The following is a 17,050-nucleotide window of genomic DNA, read 5'->3' on the forward strand; positions in this document are numbered from 1 at the left end:
ATCCTCTTGGGTTTACAGCCAGTGTTATTCCCTTTGCTTTCCTTCAGGAGAAGAGGGTTTCTTTGCACATATATGGACAATATATAAACATAAATTGCCTCTCCTTGTGCAGACAGGGAGTTATGATGCTGCTGTTGAAGAACGAGGAAAACTGGAGAGAGACACAGAGTGGATTTAGATGGGAAATTGGGGGGAAAAAATCTTCCCTGTGAGTGTGGGGAGGCCCTGGAATAGAAATCCCAGGGAATCTGTGGCTTCCTTCCCTGGAAGTGCTCAAGGCCAGGTTGGATATGGCTTGGAGTAACCTGGGATAGTGAAAGGTGTCCCTGCCCATGAAAAGGGGTTGGAATGGGGTGATCTTGGGAATCCCTTCCAATCCAACCATTTCTCTATGGTAAGGATCCTTTAAAATTCTGCTTGTTCCTCTTCCTCCCCTGCTCTCATCAGGGTGAGAATTACAAAAGTCAAGCAGCAAATTTCCCCTGCATTAAAAAAAGGAAAAAAAAAAAAAAGGCAGCAAGTCGAGGCAGCCAGGCTGTGTCTTTTTTCAGGATTTAGAGGCTTCCTTGGCTTTAATCCCTTTGCTGATGGCAGCTGATCTTCCTTTTCCCTCTTGCAGGCATCACTTCCCAGTGATCCATTTCTCCAGAAAGAACCTCTGGATGCCAGAGGGGAAAAAAGGGAACACACATAGAGGATGAGGAAGGAATCAGTATCTGTGTATACATTTATCCTGGCACCTCTCGGACCCTGAAAGGAGCCAGCACCTCTGACTGGAGAGTAAAACTTCCTGAAAAGTCATCCCTAAAATCCAGATGCCAGCCAGGAGGGGAGAAGTTGCATCTTTGCCTATTTCTCTTATACAAACTCTGACATATGCAATCCTCTGTGGGAGGATTACTCCGAACCACTTCCAGGTGACAGATCCCAGAAGGATTCAGTCTCACTTGCAGGGACAATGAAGCCCCCAGAGCCCTGGAACCAGGAAGATCTGTATTCTTTAAAGCTAAATATAATTTATTACTCATTGATGTGTGTTATGGTCCCAAGTAAACTCACACAAGCCCTGCAGAGAGGGGAGAACAGGGAGAAAGGATTTCCAAAGAAATTTGAAAGAATTCCAAAGAAATTCTTGCCTCTGGGGGTGGTGAGAACCTGGCACAGGTTTCTCACAGAAGTTTTGGCTGCCCCATCCCTGGAAGAGTTCAAGGCCAGGTTGGAGCTGTGGTGGTCTAGTTGAAGGAGTTATGATGATCTTGAAGGTCCTTTCCAAACCATTCCATGATCCTTGGGGTGGAAAGCTTGCACTCAAACCTCTTCTCTACTGAGAAATAAGTTTTGATTCATCACCAAAAATGTTTGAAGAAAAACTTCTCCTGTCCCCCCTACCCAACAGGTCACATAAACTCAAAGTTTTGGGGTTGGTACATTTTAAAATGCATAATTTTGTCTGATCCAAATGAAAGCACTTTCCTGGAGGATGTTTGCTTAAAATAGGCAATTAAAAAAGCAGGAAAAGAAACAACGAGAGTGGTGACTGAGCTTGTTGAATTCCCAGTCGTGGTTCAAAATTCCACCTCGGAATTGCAGCAGACCCTGGATTTTCTTCCAGGTCTTTGAACTGGTGGCAGGGTGCCCAGCCCACGCTGGAGCTGAACTCTTCCTGATCCTATCACAGAAGTTGTTCCCTTTTTTCTTATGTATTTAAAGCAAACAGAGATGGAGACAGGATTTTGCAGGTGTGAGAAACACCCAGCACATTATGAAGCTGATTCATCCCCATCTTCACTCCAGTGAATATTCCTACATTTCTGTGCACAGCACAACAGCACCAACAGGCAGAACCCTCAGTGTGTCCTGCCTGGAACGCCTTTCTTCTGGAGAGATGGATTTGGTTTATCCAGAGGAAGGAGTTGAATCTACCCCATGGTTCACTGAGTTTTTGGCCCTGAGGGGAATTGCAGAGGTTTTACTGTGGATTTAAAAAGGTGATTAAACATAACTGAATTAAATATATCCAGCTGCCATCATTAGAGAAACAGGCAATGAATTTATTCCTGTGGCAGCCTGGGGAGATTCTGTACCATGGCCAGCTGGAAGGAAAAATTCAAGCAGCCTTTTTTTTTTTTTTTTCCTTCCTCGAGTACATGGGAAAGAAGTAAAAACCTTCACAGCACTAAAACGTGACTTTTGCTCTTTGCTGGACTTGTCACTGCTGAGCTGAGCACTCTGTGCTCAGAATTTGCCAGAAACCCCAGGAGTGGCACAGGGAATTCTTTATCTATGCCTGGAAAGCAGCAGAATTCCTTTATTGACTTGAACGGGCTCTGTAAAAATAATGAATGGATGTATGGATAAAGAGAGCACACATGAATGGATGTTTCCATCTGCAGATTAATTATCTCTGGATACAGCCCATCATTATCTTGCAACACTTTGTTTTCAGTGCACTCTTGAGGCAAAAAATATTTTTGTGGACCTAATGACTGCTTATTCCAGCAGGGAAAAGAGGAGAGCTGCTGTTGTCTCCACTCCCTTGGCATCTCCCCCTGGCTCTCCTGGGTTGTGCCTGTGTTTGACCCAGAGCTCAAACGAAGCTCTCAAATATCAACGGCTCTTGAGGGACAAAACAAGTAGACAAAACCATTTTAATAAATTTCAGTCTTTGGCTGCCAAGGCCGAGTGTTGCAAAAGGCAGGAGGAAAAAATCAGTGCAGGTGAAAAAAGTGAAAACCATCCAGTGTTGGGATTTGGTTACATTTTATATGTTGGAATACAAATTTTTCATTTCTAAAATAAAATGGAGAGACAGAAAAACTGTCTCTCAAAAGGACAAATTGTTGGTGATGGGAATGGTTTTAAACTACAAGAAGGGGAGGTTTAGATGGGATGTTGGAAGAAATTCTTTACCTGGAAGGTAGCAAGGCACTGGCACAGAGAAGCTGTGGTTGCCCCATCCCTGGAAGTGTCCAAGGTCAGTTTGGATGGGGTTTGGAGACACCTGGGAGAGTGGAAGGTGTCCCTGCCCATGGCAGGGGGTGGAATGAGATGATTTTTTAGGTTTCTTCCTACCCAAACCATTCCATGACTCTATAATTCCATTATTCCATGATCTCAGAAACAGCAGCTCCATGACCAGGATATTTCTCACCCTCAACAAGCCTCTTCTTCCCACTTAGGTTTTATGAGATGTGAGCACGTTGCACCATGAGGCTGATTTGGGAGGTGAAAACCCAGGAATAGCTATGAGGAATGTTCAGGGATGTTCAGCTGCATAAGCCTCTGGATAGACTTACAAAAACCAGATCATTTTCTATATTCAGTGAAACTTCAACTTTTAAATTAGGTGTAGTTTTTAAAGTTCCAACTTATCTTTTCTTGCTTTAATCAAAATAAGACTGAACTAAAAAAAAAAAAAAAAAAAAAAAAAAAAAAAAAAAAAAAAAAAAAAAAAGATTAATCAGTAATAACCTCAATTCTTAACAAAACTACTTCAGTGACAACCTAAGAAAAATTATAAAAGTTTTAGGATTTGCTCCAAAAATATAGGCAATGATCACAATCCTCTAAGAATGCCCAATTTGCTGCTCTTCTTCCACAGCTTCCAGGCTTTTGAATAATTTGCCCTGATAAAATAAAGGAATCTGCTGCCTCCAAGACTAAAATGGGAACCAGAGAGAACACACCAAGGATGCAAATGCTGAAATGATCCCAGGCTGGCAAGAGGGAAAACTGACTTCGTCTTTCACTAGTGAACATTCCCTGCCTACAAAAATAACTTTTGGCTGAGCAGGACACTTCTTGTCATGGAACTGTGACTCAGCTCCCTGGGCATCTCCTAAATCCACAGAAACACCGCTCTGGGAAGTGGAACTTCGGAATTTCTTGGACCAGAATCTTTTAGGAGAGGAAAAAATATTGAGGGAAGAGGAGCGGTGTTGAATCTTTGAGGTGTGATGGGCATGAGGAGGAGTTGGCACATTTCCAGCTGGATCCTGGAGATGCTGCAAAGGGTTGCAAAAGGAGTTGCAGCATGGAAGGAGGTGCACAAGGGGTAAAAACTGATAAAGTCTGACGAGATTTAAATTAAAACAATAAATACATTTCGGGCCTGCTGTGTCTCCTTTAGTGGTTGCTTCAGGGATGGTGCTGATTTCCTGCATATTTTGGAGGCTCCACAGAGACTTCTGAGACATCCAAAATATTGGGGAAAGAACCTCAGAAGTCCTAGAGGGATGAATATGCCCAAATTTCCATTAACCAGGAGGAAAATTGAAAATTAAAACCTCAGCGGTAGCTTTTCAAGCTCCAAAAGTGAAAAAAAATTTGGGGTTGAAATCAAGGACATTAATGAAGGTATTTTGTCTTCCTGAAATATCCCTCAGAACGGGAAGATTTCTGGATGGGACAAAAGGAAATTCAGAAGGACCAGGGAGGAAAGAACATCAGACAGAGCTGGGTTAGGGTGGTGAGGCCATGGAATCCAGAGGAGCTGTGACTGCCCCTGGATCCTGGAAGTGTCCCAGGCCAGGTTGGGTGGGGCTTGGAGCAACCTGGGAAAGTGGAAAGTTGTCCCTGCCCATGGCAGAGGGGTTGAAAAGAGATGATTTGAAGATCTCTTCCAACCCAAACCATTCCATAATTCCATGCTAGACATCCCATGGGATAAAAAAACATTAAAAAATCAATTTACAGCAACTAACAACGTTTCCTGACATTTTTTAATTTACTGTTGCCAACAAAGCCGGTGTGGAGCAGGTCATGGATTAACAGCAGCTCTGCTTATGAAGGAGAGGGAATATCACTGGCATGAAATGTGTGGCAAATATTAAAGTGCTCATCCTGCCTCACAAACACCTCAAAATGAGGTTTCTCAGCTCACTTAGAAGACCTGCTGATTTGCATATTCATCACTGATTTATTCACCTGTCAGCAGTGAGACATGAACTATTTAAAAGCATTAGTAGAGACAGTGCAATTCCTTCTTTGCTTTGCTAAACAGCCTGCAAAGGCTCCAGTACAGGATTTCCTGTGACTGCAACACCTTCATCAGAGTGGATTTGCACAAATCATCCATGGGAAGAGCCCATCCCATTAAGCCAAGTCCTCAGTTCAGACCAGTTCTGAGCATCCAAAAAAGTTTCCAGAGGTTTGTCTAACACACAAGAAGAAACTGGGATCATTAGAGGGAAGTTATTTGGATGTTTTTCACAGAGGGGCACTGCTGCTGTTCCCTCAGCGAAGGTGCAGGGAGCCAGATTTTGGAGAGATAAAAAGAGAGGAGATTGTGCAAGGCCTTGGATTCAGGGAGGACAGATCAAGAATCCGGGCTGGAATTTGCATGGAGCACAAGAATATTAACAAGACACTGAAATATGATGCAGCAAGATGGGAACACGTAGGAGACGCTCACTCCAGAGGTCTGCATCATTCTCATCATCCAGAAAGGGAGGAACAGAGTGAAAATAAGGATGGGACAGGAGAGTGCCAGGCTGTATCTGCAACCAGGCTGGCACAGTTGTGTCCCCTGGCCCTGTGTCCAGCTGGACAGTCCCCAGGTTGCCCACCCAAATTTTCCATGGTGCTCTTTGGCTTGTCCATTGTGATAAAGAAACCTCGTGCCCCTCCAATGCAACCAACAGACATTAAAATGCTACAAACAAAAGGCTCCAGGGCTCAAAAAATGTTTGGAAAACCACCTCAGCCACATGGTGGGATTCTCTGGGTTGTGCTGTGCAGGCCCAGGAGCTGGGATCAACAATCCTCACGGATATTCTGTGATTCTGTGAACCCACCAACAAACCCAGGGTGTGGATGTCAGATTTTTGGATGCGAACCTGTGTCTCCTTGTCGTAGGAAAGCAGGGATAAAATTATAAATTACTTTTTTTTTTTGGTCCATTAGCTCTGCCTGGGGATCTTTGTGGTGGGGAACAGCCTTCACTGAAGAGTGAGGGGAGGGGCAGAGACACAAGCAGGGCATTTTTTTCCCCCCATATTCTGCCTGCAGCACATTCACCAAAGTGGCACCTGAGTGCCTTGCAAGTATTCACGAGTCTCCTCACGTCTCCCTGCTGTATTTACTGTGCATGACTTATTGAACACAATCCAGGCCATGGGCATGTAAGAGGAATTCAAAGACCCATTTGTACTGTGGCACAGTCACTTCTGTTCCACTCAGTCCTCCTGGGCACAGTTGGGGACAGGAGAATTACCCAGTTAAGTGCAATAAAATCAAAGCCATGTCAGCTATTACTCGCTATTAAAGCTTTATGCAACACGAAGGAAGAGAGCAAGCAAGGCTCCTGTTCCTCCCTTTTCCACTTGTATTAAAAAATCCTTTGACTAGTTCTAGTGAAAATCAAAAGGAAATTAGGTCATAAGGAGGTAAAAGGGCCTCTTATGCAAGGTGGAATTTCCCACTTGCTCCTCACTAATCAGGGAGCTATTTTCCATCTGGTTGGCACTTGGTGTGGGATGGTTTCAGCTGCATCCCCAACCACACCTCATGCTGTCTGAGCTGGGAACAGCGGGATTTTCAGAAGCCAAAGAAATCCCATTCTCAGGGAATTCAGGATCTCATCAGGGGACAAGTGGCAGCACAAGGTCTCTACAGTTTCCTGGAAAAAGGTTGGAGCCAGGTGGGGGTTTGGTCTCTTCTTCCAGGTAACAAGCTATAGAACAAGAGGATATGGCCTCAGGTTGTGCCAGGGAGGGCTTAGACTGCACATTAGGAAAAATATAATCACTGAAAGGATTATCTAGAACTGGAGCAGGCTTGCCAGGGCAGAGGTGGAGTCACCATCCCTGGAACTGCTTAAAAAACCTATGAACATGGTGCTGGAAGACAGGGTTTAGTGGTGAACCTTGAAGGGCTGAGTTATGGATCCAATGGTCTTGGAGGTCTGTTACAATCACAGCAATTCTGTGATCCTGAGACAAGGTCATGGGAACCTTTGAAACCTTCTCCCATGCACAGACAGGATCATACAGATCATCTCATTCCACTCCCCTGCCATGGGCATGGACACCTTCCACCATCTCAGGTTGCTCCAAGCCCCATCCAACCTGGCCTTGGACACCTCTTGGGATGGGACAGCCACAGCTTCTCTTGGCAACCTGTGCCAGGGCCTCCCCACCCTCCCAGGGAAGAATTCCTTCCTAATATCCAAACTAAACCTACTCTCTGCCAGTTTGAAGCCATTCTCCCTTGTCCCGTCACTCCAGACAATTGTTAATGGTCTTTTTTGCCATCCCCTTTAGCTCCTGGAAGGCCACAATCAGGTCACCCCAAAGCTTCTCTTCTCCAGCTTGAACAATCCCAACATTTCCTAACAGCAGAGCTGCTGCGTCCCTGTGGTCACCTCGGTGCCTCTTCTGGACTTGCTCCAGCAGCTCCATGTCCTTCCTGTGCTGGGATCCAGGGCTGGAGGCAGCTCTGCAGGTGAGATCTCACCTGAGAGGGGCAGAGGAGCAGAAAAACCCCCTCAGCTGGTGCCCACCCTGCTTTGGATGAACCCAGGACACGTTTGGATTTTTGACATTTAGAGTCTGACATGTTCCTTGAGTCTGTCAAAAGTAGCAGCTTAGAAAAGTTAAATAATTCTCCCAAAGAAATTGCTTCTTTGTCTGGAAAGCAAATCCAGACTGAATCATTAAATCATGGAATATTTTGGGTAGGAAAGGGCCTTGAAGGTAATTTTGTTTCAACCCCTGCCATGGGCAGGGACACCTTCCACTATCCCAGGTTGCTCCAATCCCTGTCCAACCTGACCTTGGACACCTCCTGGGATGGGGCAGCCACAGCTTCTCTGGACACTCTGTGCCAGGTCATCACCACCCTCACAGGGGAAAAAAATCCTTCCTCATATCCCATCTAAGCCTACTGTCTGTAAGTCTAAAGCAATTCCAAACAATCTCTCTCCATCTTTATTGTCAGCCCCTTCAGGTACTGGAAGGCCACAATTAGGTCACCCTGGAGACTTTTCCAGGCTGAACATTCCCAATTCTCTCAGCCTTTCCTCACAGCAGAGCTGCTCCATCCCTCTGATCATCTTGGTTCCTTCTCTGGACTCTCTCTAGCAGCTCCAGGTCCTTCCTCTGCTGGGATCCAGAGCTGGAGGCAGCTCTGCAGGTGTGGTCTCACCTGAAAGAGGCAGAATTCCCCCCCTCAGCTGCTGCCCACCCTGCTTTGGATGAACTCAGGACACGTTTGGATTTCTGGTCTCCAAGTTCACGTGGCTGGGTCATGTCCAGCCTCTCATCCACCAGCCCCCAAGTCCTTCTCCCCAGGGTTCTCCATCTGCTCATCCCCAGCCTGGACTGACACAGGAGTTGACCCCAGCTAAGGTGCAGCAGCAGCACTTGCTCCTGTTAAACCACACAACATTCCCATTTCTCCAGCTTGTCCTGGTCCCTCTGGATGGCCTTGTCCTTCAGGAGTGTCACTGCACCCTCAGCTTGGTGTTATCTACAAATCTGCTGAGAGTGCCCTTGATCCCTCTCTTGTCTGTGTGTCCCAACATTTACATAAAACCCTACAACTTCTTTCCAAGTACACTTAAAAATTAAATAAAAATTTACTTTCAATTGGAATGAATTTTTATAAACAAAACATTTCCACTTTCAGCCTATTTTTTTAAAAATAATGCAGCTTTCCCTGAGCAGTTCAGGAAACTTTTCTTTGAGAAGGGAAGAGTTTTTCAAGGCTCTTTTATATAACTGAGGATTTCATTGTTGCCCTACCTCACACTGAACCTTCCTCACAATGGAGTTAATTATAAATATATGAACTGTTATAAATAAATCTACGAGGCTCTGTATTTTTTCTAAATCTATGTATATGTTCCTTACACTATATCCTGGATAAAGCCGGAGTGGTGGCGTAATGCACATAATGGGATGAGTTAAATGTCAGCACAGAGTGGGCGAGTCTGGTGTTATTCCAAACATTTTCGAAGGGGAGAACATTTCAAGAATTCACTGACAAATTAAGGCAAAGAGTTTCAAACAATTGTTTTCTCCTCTTTAGAAACTTCTCTCGCCAAAGACTTTGATGTTGGAAAGGAATTTCACAGGTAACTTCCACTTCCCAAATCCACCTCTGCCAGGGAATTGCCATTTTTTGAGGTGGTTTTCCCGTTTTCTTCTGGAGGTTTCCTGGTGGTATTCCACATCTTCTCTTGCCAAGAAGCATTTCTGCTGGAATATTCCTGTTGAATAAGCCTTATATTTTTTTTTAGTTCTCTGTCAGAGTAACGTTACTGATTCCAAAACAGTTTCAAGGGCCTCAAAAGAGAGAAAACCTACAGCAAATCAACCCAGGAATGACTATTTTAGATCTTCAGCCTTCCCAATCTTTGAGGGTTTTTGCCCAGATTTCAGTACCTTCATTTGTCAGACTTTTTTTTTTGTTCCTTCTGCTGTCAGTTTTGGGTGGTGACTTTGTGTTTTTCGGATCTTTCTAAGTCACAAAGACCTTTTCAAAAAGAACAGGAACTTTTTTTATTTTGGGCACAGGTTGTGGGATTAAGGGAGGTGAGAGTGTGGCCTTGGCTCAAACAACACTTCCGCCAAGAGACATCACCTCCTTCTCTGAGCACAGAGATCAAACTGTGCTGTGACACCCAGGAAAGAGCAGGAAGGAAAGGTCAAGGAGGCTAATTTGTAATTAAAGGGATGCAATTAAAGGGATGAGTCATCCAGCAAGTGAGCTGTGAACCACAGCTCATCTCTTATCTCCATCACACACTGGTGGCTGCTGGGAGAAGTGGAGATTGGATTTGTTTGAATGTTAAAAATCTGTCAGGGAATGCTGGAAAAAAAACAAAAAACAACAGTCCCTTTAGGTTTCAGAGGCCAAAAAGAGACACCACAGACAGTCCCTGCAAATTAATTCCACCTCTACACCTTCCTCCTTCCCTGTTTAATCCCTTCTCCATGCCACATTTCTTCTGAGAGTAAAAAAAAAAAAAAAAAAAAAAAAAAATTCTGACAAGGATGCACCTGGTGCACCTGGAGAGGTGGGAGAGGGGTGCTGGAAGGTTCTTCATGCACAAAGGGAGTTCTTGTAAAGCGGAGAAAGAAGAAAAGCAACAGTGAGGATTTGACAGGAAGATCACAAACCTTAGGAGACCCAGATGGAATTATCATGGAATGGTTTGAGTTGGCAGAGACCTTCAAAGTCACCCAGTTCCAAGCTCTCTGGACCTTCCACTATCCCAGGTTCCTCCAAGCCCTATCCGACCTGGCCTTGGATAATTCCAGGGATGAGGGAGCCACAGCTTCTCTGGGGAATCTCACCACCCTCACAGGGAAGAATTTTTCCCTAATATCCAATCTAAACCTACTCCCTTTGAGCTGACAGCCACTTCTCCTTGTCTAGTCTTCAAGAAGACCACTGGCTGATGATTCCAGCAAGGAGAATAAATCCTGGAACTCAGGTGACATCCTTCCCCTCTCACTCTGTCAGTCTCTTGAAGCCTATTCCAAAAGAGAAGTTCCCAGAGTGTCCCATCACCCCTTGGGCTGTGTTTTCCTAAGCCAGCCCTAGAGCTCAGGAAGAACAAAGGCAGATCCTTGTGGCTGAGCAAGTTCTCCAGAGTTAATACCATCTGATCAAAAAAAAAAAAAAAAAAAATTGGCTGGCTCATTTAATTAGGAAAAAAAAGAGATACTTCCACTAATGGCAATACAATGGCTATATATAAACATATAGAAATGTCTGTGAAAGGAAGCAGCTCTCATTCCTAATTAACTGCTGGCTCTCCTGGCTGGGCTCCAGCTTCCACTGGCAGATGGTGATGAGCCACTCTCCTCTATCCTCCTTTTATTAATGAAGTATCCAGGAGAAAATTCTTCCTCCGTGAGATCCAGAACTGCCTGGAGCCCATGGCCAGCCCTTCCTTGGTTTTCATTAAATCAGGAATATCTGAACTCTGGCTCATTAGTGCCCACATTGCTGAAGCCTCTGGTGCAATTAAGTCTTCAACTGGCAGCAGATTTCTCTGTAACAGCTAAATCAGGACTGACTCGTGATGGAAGATCACAAAAAAGTGGGATAAAAGTATGGCTGCAAAGCCAAGTCTCCAGGGAAACTCTCCACAGCTCCACCCTAAGCTCCCTGTGCAGAGGAAAAGAAGAAAGTTCTTTCTCCCTCTATTGGATTTCTGTCTCAAAATAGTGGTGCTGGCATGGGAATGCTCCCTGACTCATTTCCAGGGGAAGTCCTGCCTGAAATACCTCGAAGATGAGGAGGGCAGATATTGCTCTGGGATAACAGGGACAAGTTATTCCCAAAACAATATTTTAGAGAAGTGTGGAAAGGTTGGAAAGGAACATTTTGACCATGAAGGGAAGCACTGAGCCAATCCTGATCAGGACAAGCCTAGAACAGGAACCAGTGGGGCCCTGCCTCTTTTCTCCCCCAGAGATCTTAGAGGGAGCAATTGTCACCTCCAGAACAACAACATCTCCTGATGTTTAATGTTTCCCTGCTCACAGCATGGCTGGATCTGCCCTCCAGCCTTTGTGCTGGGTTCTGCAGGATTCTGCATCCCCCTGCCTGTGGTGCAGAGATTGGAATTGGATGATCCCTCAGGACCCTTCCAACATTCCATGGTTCCATGTTCTCGCGCACCCAGGAAGGGAGGTAAAACAGGATTTGTTGTTCAAGGCATGTTGGCCACACAAGGAGATGAGGGCAGAATCCTGAATGTGGCGGGGTGAATTTTGGTTTGAGCAACAAAGATAAAAACAAGCCTCAAATCCAGATCCTCATCCCTAGTTCAGGAACCTCCAAGCACACCACATCGCTGTGATGTCCCAGTCCAGGAGCACCAGATCCAAAGAGGTGAAATTAGGGAACAACATTCCTGCTGCAGCTCCTGAAGTCCTTTCCCACATCCTCTGTCAGCACCTTCTTTTCTCTCCCTTTACTCCCACCACGGTGACAGTGCTGCAATAATTGAGGGAAACTCCAGGATCCATGGATTGAGCTTCCAGACCTTCAGTTTTATTCTTGGTTTTGTCACTTCCAGTGAAGTGACCTTAGGCAAGTTTTTGCTGCTCTGATCCTCAATTTCCCAACGAATCTAAAAGGACTATTAACAGTAAATTTGTTTTAGTTGTGTCTCTCTGTCCCACAGGGTAATGACCTTATCACTCACCAGCCCTCCCAACACCTGCTCCCTCCTCAAGTGCAAGATGTCTTTCCCTTCAAATTATCTGTCTTTCCTCTTAAATTACCTCCCCAATTAACACCATGAAGATAACTCTAAGCAGTTTTGATCTCTTGTCTCCTTGTGCTCAAGCCTCCTGCTTTCCATTTCACACCCCACTTTGGGGTTCTGTGCCTGACAGCTCACTGGTGTTTTCCAGCTGTATCTGGTGTTCCCATAAACAGTATTCCCCTTGTGAGCTAAAATCCCGAAAATGCTCTGGGACAAGTTATTGAGGAATTTTAAATGAGACCAGCTGTAATTTATTGGCCCTGAACAGCTGACCCATAATTAATATTCCTATCAGGACATTTTTCAGATGGATTGCTCCAGGAGCTGAGGTCACAAAGAGCAAGAGGATCCAAACCCACACAGCTCTTCCCTTTAGAATTATTTTTCTGTTTCTCTCTATATTGTATATCCTGGTTCTGTTAAAGGTATTCCAGAATGGTTCCCGGATATGTCTCCAGTGGCCCTATTTGCCACTTTTTATTTGCTCTCTCAATTTTTCTCCAGTGGGTTTGGGATGATCCCCATCATGTATTTCATTCAAATTCCAGGAGAATTCAAGGAGAATTGCATTTTAATTGCCCTATCAAGTGAGATCTTACTGTACAATGCCATCTAATCCATGTCTTTTGTATATTTGGGAATTCCAGAGGTATTTTATCTCAAGATGAAACAGATTTGTTCTGTTTGGATCAGACATGAGGCAGATATTGAGCAGGATGAGTTTTCCACTTGTCCATTCTTAGAGGTTAAACAATTAACATAAAAGAGCAAAAGCCAAAGCACAAATAATGGTGAAAAACCCACCTGGATAATTTCCAAATATTCCTGGTTTTACACTTTTTGATGGAATCATCACAGAACGGTTTGGGTTGGGAGGGACCTTAAAGATCATCCAGTTCCAACCCCCTGCCATGGGCAGAGACATCTTCCACTATCCCAGGTTGCTCCAAACCCCATCCAACCTGGCCTTGGACACTTCCAGGGATGAGGCATCCACAATTCCTCTGAGGAATCTGTTCCAGGACCTCACCACCATCACAGGAAAGAATTCCTTCCCGATATCCAAGCCAAACCTACTCTCAGTTTTAAGCCAATTTCAAACGCTTCTACTGAGCGTCTTAATTTTCAGGAACAGTGGCAGGAGCTCTGCTGAAATATTCATAGGGGAGCAGTTTCCCACAATGGAATTGCCTGGATTTACCCTGGAGACTCCTCAGGATGAGTTATGATTATCCAGCCTATAAGAAGCAGCAGGCTGGGATTTTCCAACTTGCTCCAGTTGCCTTATGGCTACACTCAGTGCCCAGTCTCTCTTCTCTCCAGGGGGAGCTCCTGGATTTTTTCCATGTTGATTCCATCAGGGGAAAACAAAATTATTCATAAAATCACAGACTTGCTAAGGTTGGAAAAAGACTTTTGAGATCAAGTCCAACTATCAGCCCAGCACAATGTTCACCATCAACAATGTCCTCAATGCTATATCCACGTTTTTTGGACATTCCCAGGGATGGCGGTGGGATGAATTCCACAGAGTTTGTGATAATTTGCTTTCCAGCTCTCCTCCCCTCATGGACATCACCCATTTCCCGTGTGACCTCGGCAAGTGCATCACAAATATTGTCCCAGACTGGAAATAATTGGAATGCAGAGGAAGGGAGAAGACATGAAATCCATACAAAAAACAAAGGGAGAAGTTGGGAACTCCCTTACATTTAGTGCAAAAATCATAGAATCAAAAATCGTCAAGGCTGGAAAAGACCTCTGAGATCATCGAGTCCACCTCAGTGTGCCGGTTCCTACCCAGCTCCTGCCTCCTGTGTTTCCTTGGACCTCCTCCCTGGTGAGATCCCTGTTGCTCCTGCTGACTTCAGGGGCTGGGAGAAAACAAAACCAGAGGCTGTGTAACCTGGAAACTGCTTTCCAAATGTTTTTCTGCCCTGTTGGAGGGTGAGAGAGCTCCCACCCCCTCGGAGCAATCACTGTGAGTGCTCAGAAAAAGCCTGTGCTGAGAACAGCAATCCCCAAGGAGATTCCAAGGGAAAACAGGATCTGTGGGAGTGCAATCAGCCACTGCAAAGTGCCTTTTCCTGCAAGGCTCAGGCAATTCACAGTTGTGTGAAATCAGTGCTGGGGACAGCTCTGGGACAGGATTTCCTGCAGTGCCTTTGCAGGAGGATTTTGGGTGGGTGACAGGACTCATCCCTGTGGGACAAAGATGTTCCTTCAGGTGTCCTGCCCCAGCATGGATGTCCTGGCACAGCATTCCATGGGGTGGGCAACAACCTGAAGGACCTTCCCACTCTTTCCCACCATCATCCACATGCTCAGCATCCCAAACCTCTATGGTGTCTCAACCAGAACCAAAAGAAAGTTGATTTTCCAGCTCCATCAGCTCCTCTGCATGAGCCAGAGGTGAGGAACAGCTCGGGGGTTTCTTTGCCATCTGAGAAGTCCCATATTTGTCCTAAAGTCAGTGATTTTACATCTCCCAAGGCAGGCATTTGTTTGCTGCATTTGTTGTCTGTTTATTTTGTGAACCTTAAAACTGAGATGGGAAATAAAATCGTGCTCATTTTATATAAATGTATCCATACACGAGGCAAAATGGCACCATCATGGACCTCCAGTGGTCCTTTCCAACCTCACCCCTCCATGATTCCGTGATCATCCCCCTTCTCTCTGGGTCTTGGATCACTCACCTTTAATTAATACCCACTTTAATTAATTCCTTCTGCCTGAACAGCACAGCACTGACTCCCACCTCCAAAGCCAAATGATGATTTAGGGGGGACGTTCCCACCTCCAGCTGTAAAAGTCACTTGGGGACTGCAAGAAAAGCAACACAAATCATCTGAGTTCAGAGTTCAGATGAACAGAGTTTGAGCCAGGCCATGTGCTCCTAAAGGAAGAGGGATAAAAGAAAATTCCTTCCCATCCATGGAAATGTTACAGGACAGGTTGGATGGAGCTCTGAGCAACCTGGTCCAGTGAAAAGTGGATTGGAAAAGGGGGCTGGAACAAGATGATCCTGAAGGTCCCTTCTACCCAAAGCAATCTCTGATTCCTTGGGGAAAAAAAACACAAAAAAACAAAAAAAAAAACCACTAGGGATAAAACATTACAAATAAAGGAATATATAAACCAGGAGTTAAGATTTCTAATCCTGGAAAAGGAGGTTTAGAGAATCATATTAATTAAAAAAAAAATCATGAATCCAAGTCCATTTCTTAATTCCTTGCTAAAAGTAGCAGTGAATTTACCTCCTGTTTCCATTTTTTCCCACACAAAAGAGGGAAAGCAAAGGCTTCCTGAGCCTTTATGATGAATTGAATGCAGTTAGAGCAGGCAAGGTATTTACAAGTTGTGCTTAATAGAAAGGTTTATCAAAGGCAGGGTAATTACCAGGCAGTTTGGGGGTCTGAAAACAGAGTGTTATTAAAAAATAGAAAAAAAAGGGAAGAAAAAAAAATACGTAGAAAACAAAGTAGAGGAGAAAATAAAGGATAATTCACAGGGAAATATGCAAAACTGAGTTTCAAGCCAAACTGGTGCCTTCAGCTCTCTTTACACAGGGCAAAAAGCAAATTGTGACAGGGCAGGGTGGCCAAGGAAAACACGAAATAAAATAGCTGGATTCATGAGAATAAATAACTGCAGTAAAAGGTCAGGAGGTGTGGAGGATGTCCCTGTCCATTGTTCAAGGAGGTATTTCATCAGGGATGCCAGGTGCAGGCAAGACCATGGAATAATAAAATTATTTGGGTTGGAAGGGACCTTAAAAACCACCTCGTTCCAACCCCTGCCATGGGCAGGGAACTTCCCACAGGACCAGGTTGCTCCAAGCCCCACCAAGCCTGTCCTTGAGCACTTCCAGGGCTGGAAATTGGATGAAATCTTTTACTTTCCCTGTGAAACCACTAAGGAGAGGTGTCAGAAGGGGCTCATGATCCAGATGGACACTTAATCCAGCTGGGAATGGTGGTTCTCCCCTTCCCAAACAGCAGGAGCCCCACAGCTTCCCCAGACAGTTCTCTCCGAAGTCTAATCAGTCTGACTGCTAAAAATAACTGCTGCTTATCCACGCTCAGATCATTCCAGTAATTAATAGAAAATTAATTCAAGGCAGGCGGCGATGCCCCTGAGAGCAAACGACCTTGCTTGGTGCAGGGAAGACAAATTAGCCAAGGTCCATCCAATGTGAGCCATCAAAACGGGAGGAACAGGACGTTCCCAGTCTCCTGAGTGCTTTTATCCACATCAGATTTGTGGATCACGAGGGAGGAAGAGCTCCCATTACCATTCCTACTATTCCCTGGCCAGCAATTATATCATCCTTGATGTTTTGTTTGGATCATCGATTTTTTTTCTCTCTTTACTTTCATTTTTTCTACTTCCCTTTTTTTTTTTTTTTTAATTTTTTTTTTTTATTTTTATTTAATTTCCTTTCTTATTTTCTTCACCTCTGGATGCTGTTCCTGGAGTTCCATAAGTCTTAACCTTCTCTATGGAAATAGGGCTAATGCAGCTCCAGCCCTGTCCATCCCTCTGTCCATCCACCTGTGTGCCCATGGACCTGACTGGACATCACCCTGCCCAGATTCACACAAATTAAATGAGGAGAAAGCTCTCAAAGCTCTAGAAATAATCTCATGTTTTGTGAAAATCAGTAAAAAAAGAGGAGAAATCTCAAAATGAAGGGTCCCACAAAAGGATCTCAGCTCTTCAAACACTCCTAGAAGCAGCAGCCAGGTGAACAACAGGAAAATCCATCCCCTGATGATGCTTTTTGCTCAGCAAAAGAAGAAGAAATCCTGGCCAGGA

Source organism: Sylvia atricapilla, chromosome 1, assembly GCF_009819655.1.
Source record: "Sylvia atricapilla isolate bSylAtr1 chromosome 1, bSylAtr1.pri, whole genome shotgun sequence".
Classification (NCBI taxonomy): domain Eukaryota; kingdom Metazoa; phylum Chordata; class Aves; order Passeriformes; family Sylviidae; genus Sylvia; species Sylvia atricapilla.